We start from the raw sequence: 6,587 nt of genomic DNA on the forward strand, positions 1-6,587 counted from the left end.
CTCCTGGCTTGTTTTCTAAGGATAGTCAGCGCACAATCGAATCGAACAGCTCAGGTGTCGGATCTTGAGGATATTTGGCGAATGTACTAGCCCATCCTTTCCTTCGATTTTAATCCCATCGAGCACATGTGAAATGCGTTGGAGAGATCTGTTGCAGCATATCGACATGCACCATCGACCATACAGCAGCCGCCAACTGCGCTGCTAGAGAGATGGTATGCCCTAACACAAGAATGCCCAACGATCTTGTGCCCAGCAATGGAGCAGGTTATATAGTGTGCAGTTCCGTTCTTGGTTAACGCACATCCTATGGAGAATCCTGTACTACCTTTTTTCATGTCCAGGCAACCATCATGAAGTGTAATTGTTCTCGGTGAACAAAGGTGTCAATTCTTTTCGTCTGACTGCGTATTTCTTTCAGTTACCTTCTGTATTAAAGTGTAGCAGTTCTCTCTATGTACAATTCAAGTTTCATTGAAGTATGTTACTTGGCAGCGATACATCATGTCAAGGTTACTTTCGCCCTTAAACTTTGTGCACCAGTGTACACTGATGAGCCAAAACATTACGACTGCTTGCTTCATAGCTTGTTTGTCCACCTTTGGAACGAAATATATCACTGATTCTGGGTATCAGTGTTCCGACAGTTTGGTAACAGGTTTGTAGAGGTATGTGGCATTTCATGTCTTGGCGCAGGTCATGTAATTCGCGCAAATAACGGGCCGCTGATTTTCGTATGCTATTACGCGCTCGATAGCAACCCAGATGGGTTCCGTAGGATTCACATCAGGTGAATTTGGTCACCGAGAATTCAATGTGAGATCACTATAATGCTTCTCAAACTACTATACCAAGGTTCTGGCTCACTAGAAGCATGAAGGGATATAGGTGGTTCACAACTGTCAGCGTGTCTTCGATTACTACCGCAGATCCTATGGAAGCGCAGGAGAATGTCTCCCATAGCGTAATAATGCTCCCACCAGCCTGCGACCGAGGCGCGCTGCACGTTTCGAGCCATCGTTCACCTCAATGACGGCGTTTCTAGAGACGACCATCGACCTAATGTAGCAAAAATGTGATTCACCCGAGAGACGACACCTTTCCGCTGATCGGCTGTATAATTTCGATACTCTTTTGCCCACTGAAATCATAGCTGACGACGTCGCTGGGTCAACATGTGAACACATACGGATGGTCTGCTCTGGAGCCCCATGTTCAACACTGTACGATAAACGATGTGCTTCGAAACACTTGTGCCTGCACCAGCATTGTGCTCTTTGAGAAGAGAAGTCACAGATTACCATCTACGAGTATCATACTTAACAGAGCAGACAAGCCTCCAAATCCCAAGTTCTGTGAAGAGCCGTGGACGCCCAGCCATTTAGCGCCCAGTGGTAGTTTCGCCGTCCTTTTGCATCTTTCCGTAGATGCTCACAACTGTAGCACGTGAACATTCGATCAGTTTCATCGTTTTTTAGAAACTCGTTCACAGGCTCTGCGTAATAATAATCTGCCCTTTGTCAAAGTCGCTTATCTGAATGGATTTCCCCATTTCCAGCCCATATCTTCGCTAGGATGATCCCCCGCCCGTGTCTACTTTCTTACATACTTTTGTTACCGCGTCACGTGCCCACATTGCCACCAGGCGGCATCCAACGTCGCGGTGTACAGTGGTCATAGTGTTTCGGCTGTTTAAGGTATATTGTGATGATGCAGCTGAAATGCCTAAATACACGAAGACTGCAAGTGAATACCAGACATCATTCTACTGCTCGCTAGTGCGAAAGCAACACTTTGCGAGGTGCCGGGGCTAGCAGTGTATTTAACACTAAATTCATCTAGAATCTTGATATGTAAATGATGCTCTAAGCCCCCCCCCCCCCCTCACCCTATTCTAACTCCGACTTTTGCTGTTGCAGATGGATTAAGAAGAAACGCGAACTGACTGTAATCGACCCTGCAAGTGGAGTAGAAAAGAGTTTGGCACCTGCAATAATTTAATTTGATAGACGACTCGAAGAGGCCACATCATCTAATGATAGAATTGGCTGATGATGATGATGAATTAAATAAAGGAAAATTCCAGTAACTCAGTGAGAAATAAAAGGGTTGTTCTACCGATTAACAGAATGAAACTTTTGTTCAAAATAACAATTTGATTTATTATGACTAAACTCAAAATCATAAACAAAACACATGAAACATTTACAATACATCAGATTGGATCAAATTGGATACTCAAATAAATGCTGTGAAGGTGAAGTTGTCCATAAATTAGATTATGACATCTATGACGAAGTGGTATGTGGAGCCAATCCCTTGCAACTCAAATCTTAAGAGAAACACCCAGCCAACCCAACATTAATTGCTGCTACAGTAGTGAGAACTCAGGCAATGAACACCCAAGACAGAACCACGTAAGAAAAGACGGGAACAGGCGCGCTCTGCTGAGCGCTGATTATCACAGTGCAAATTCCCTAATCTGCCGGTGTTGCGGACATACATTACCAAGCTGTCTTCTTAACTGCATGGACACAATATGGCGTACCAGAAGCGATAGCTGATTGCTTCGACGTCCCGTCGTGGTGATGATAATATCGCGAGTATAGCCCGAAACAAATTATCCTGGTCTGGTTGTTCCAGACTAAAGACTTCCTATCAATACAAATGCGCCTCTGAGGGAGACGAAGAAGGCCCGCCACACAATCACTGACAGTACAGTAATTGATTTTAACGAACGAAGTCACACAGTAACTCCGATACAGTCAACTTTAGCCAAAACTGCTCAAGACAGACAACATAGGCCGCCTGTACGCAAAACAGTCAACTGCCAACTGTACTCGGGAAGTTATGATGAAGTCGAAACTTCAGCTACTTCGTCAAACAGTTACAATTAAATAAAAGTATATTAGACAGCCAACGGAAAGCAGGCTGTCCAGAGCAGCTAGAGCTCAGTCTTGTAACTTACTCCGACCGAAAGGTGAGAGCCAACTCTCTCAAGAGCACCTGTACATGCCGAACACAGAACATTCCCGCCTTCACGACAGTGGCCATGGTTAAACATTCCAATCAGCAACCCGAAAACCGGCGGAAAATTCCACTCTATTGTCGAAGCACTACTAGTCCACCAATGAAGATTCTTGGCGCCAATTTCTGCGCCGATTTTGCTACGTCACGGAGCTATGCCCTGAGCAAGCCAATCACAGTTACGATTTTGCAGAAAACGCGGGAATTTGCCCGCCAAGACTGCCTGGGAACACAAGTCATTCCCACGCCTCGCTGGTAGCCTGCCAGAAAGTGTTTTCACTAAGTTTCTGCGAAGTAACGGAATCTCTAGCCCAGACGCCCCTTCTGGTCCCTGGCCCCTCTGGGCCGCTCTTATGACAATGTCGACGTCTGGAAAGCATCCACTCGACTCCCGCACACCCGTCGACTTAACCCTTTCAAGATCAGTAGAGCCCGCCTGTCACCGGACCACCTGGGTGACGAGAGACGCTGTGTGGGAAGTCCGCGTGTGAAGGAATAGCAACTTTTCACCGCATGCAATTAGAGAGGAAAATCGAAGTACTCAGCGTAAGATAGAAATATGAGAGGGGGCTCCTGCCACCTCCCAACTTTCTTTCTAAGTAATTATTTCCACAGAATATTATTCCATAGCACATTATAATACGCAGAATATCTCAGGAGGTTCATTCATTTATTTACGAGTCTAGAAATTATACAAAGAGTAAAAATATCTGAATTGACTGAGTTCAAGTTTTCATCTATGCGAACAATTTAGAGCATTTCACCCAATTTACTGACTGGTGTTCATGTGCTACGTCAGTTGTTAGTATGACTTTATTTGTTATACAGAAGTGAATACACTGCGTTCTCTCCAAATTTAGGTAGAGTCCATTTTCAGAGGACCACTTAATAATTATTTGGAAAAGATCATTAACAATGCCTCATGCTGCTTTCTCTCTAACAAATTTATTATTGCACTAGTATCATCTGCAAAAAGTAACAATTCTGCTTGTTGAATGTTAAGTGGAAGGTCATTCACGTACATAAGGAATAGGACTGGACACAAAATTGAATCCTTTGTGACAACTTTTGTGAGTTCTTACCAGCCACTTAAATTTTACTTAGATTTTCAACACTTCCAACATTGTTTGAAGAACAAGAGCTGAAGAACAACATGCAGCTATTGCGGCGGGCCCATGAAGTGATTAATGGACCTGTTGCAAGATCCCAGCGGGACATACTTCAGATATCGAATGAAAATTATCAATAGAAGGTTCATGTATTAGCCAACAGTTGGTACAGGCATTGAAAAAATAAATATGTTGTTGTCAACCTTGTTCCTCCGACCAAACACCGCATCTTACTTACCACTGTGAAAATATTTCTCACACTCATCATATCACCAAGAAACGTTCCACAAATATTCATGTACTCATCTGATCTGTTCTTAGGCTCATAGTAGATCACGTATTTTCAGACTTAATTTGCATCGCCTACTCCATCAAAAATTACATTCAGGGCGCTACAAAACATTTTGCCATAGAAGGAAGACAGTAGATCATACTCACAATTTACATTCGCATCTTTTATCAATTTCTGCAGCAGAACTAACAATGAATGCATCACCGAACCACCATTCCACCCAACGGGAACGTCGAATGAACAACATGAAGTTGAAAACTTACATGTGAAAAATCTTAATTGATACATCTAGCTAATAGGCAGTAACGTCTTTCCTAAGCACTTTAGATCTACACTAAACGATAGCAGGAGATTGTCTAGTTTTCTGAACAGACGACGTCATCACACACTGTTCGACTTACTCCTATGATGTCCTTGTTTCCAGACCGACTATGGAATATGGTTCCATACCTATGAACACCATCTCACTCAGGTCCCCAGAACTATCAGGCGTCACCAAGGCAACAGACTACTCGCAGGTGGTGTCACAGGCCATCAAATAGTTTGTCATCCGAACCAATGTACACACGCAGGAGAGAGAAATGGAAGCACTAGCGTGAGAAATGACACTGGAACACCACCATATAGCCTCCAAGTCGGGGTCAGCCTTCAGTCTCCATACATATCACCAAAAAGATCTAATGTCCTAAGGTCCCAGGGAACAAAATGCTATTGTCTGAAAGAGGTTCCCACCTCTGTGGACACTACGGCTTCCCTGAACGCCTTATGTCTGGTCAGTACAGAACTTCTAGCTGAGCTCATAATTGTGGCTGTGGCCTCACTCTGTGGGCTAGTTATGGGATGGAAGGGGGAAAATGTTCAAATGTGTGTGAAATCTTATGGGACTTAACTGCTAAGGTCATCAGTCCCTGAGCATACACACTACTTAACCTAAATTATCCTAAGGACAAACACACACCCATGCCCAAGGGAGGACTCGAACCTCCGCCAGGACCTGCCTGGAAGGGGGAGGGAACATCTGTCTTCAATCTCCATCAGACATTAGTGTTGTCTGATAATGATTCACTGGACTATGTCCAGGTCCACCATTTCAAGTTAGTTCATCAGGCCCATCACAGTGCCACCAGTAGCGGTTTACTTGGTCTGTGCCAGTGATCACCTATCCAGGAAAGAGTCACTATAGCTATTAAGCAATCACTCACATGTATTTTTTATGTGGTAGTTATTCTCAGTTGTGTATCACTTAAAATTTAGCATGGCTCGGACATGTACGTATTAAATCGCTTTTGGATTTGGTGTTAGACATATGTTCAGATTCTTCTCGGACAGAAGAATTCCAGACTAATTCCCATCTATTAAATGCCATATTTGACAGCTTGTTAAAGTTACCAAGCTATCAACAGATGCTGTCAATCTTAAAAACGAATCAAACAACTCAAAAATAGAACACAGTAATTGCTGATTAATAAAACCCCATCAGCTTATTAACTTACAATAAATTTCTGCTGCACCAGCCATAACGATTTGCTAAGGACATACCTGGAAATACTGTCTGTAGTTCCAAAAGCGTTGTCAGTGCAGGATTTTCTGCTCGAACTGACCTCTCGATTACGTCCTATAAATGTTCGATGGGATTCATGTCGGGCGATATGACTGGCCAAATTATTCGCTTGAATTTTTCAGAATGTTATTTAAACCAATCATGAATAATCGTGGCAGGTGACATGGCGTATTGTAATGAAGTCCATCAATGACTGCAAACAGTCTCCGAGTAGCCGAACATAACTACTTCCAGTCAATGATCAGTTCAGTTCGACCAGAGGACCCAGTACATTCCATGTAAACACAGCTCACTCCATTATAGAGCAGCCACCAGCTTGCACAGTGCCTTGTTGACAGCCTGGACCCATGGCTTCATGGGGGACTGCGTCACACTCGAAATCTACCATCAGCTCTTACCAATTGGTTCAAATGGCTCTGAGCGCTATGGAACTTAACTTCTGAGGTCATCAGTCCCTTAGAACTTAGAACTAATTAAACCTAACTAACCTAAGGACACCACACACATCCATGCCCGAGGCAGGATTCGAACCTGCGACCATAGCGGTCGCGCAGCTCCAGACTGTAGCGCTTAGAACCGCTCGGACACTCCGGCCGGC

Source organism: Schistocerca piceifrons, chromosome 6 (genome assembly GCF_021461385.2).
Source record: "Schistocerca piceifrons isolate TAMUIC-IGC-003096 chromosome 6, iqSchPice1.1, whole genome shotgun sequence".
Classification (NCBI taxonomy): Eukaryota; Metazoa; Arthropoda; class Insecta; order Orthoptera; family Acrididae; genus Schistocerca; species Schistocerca piceifrons.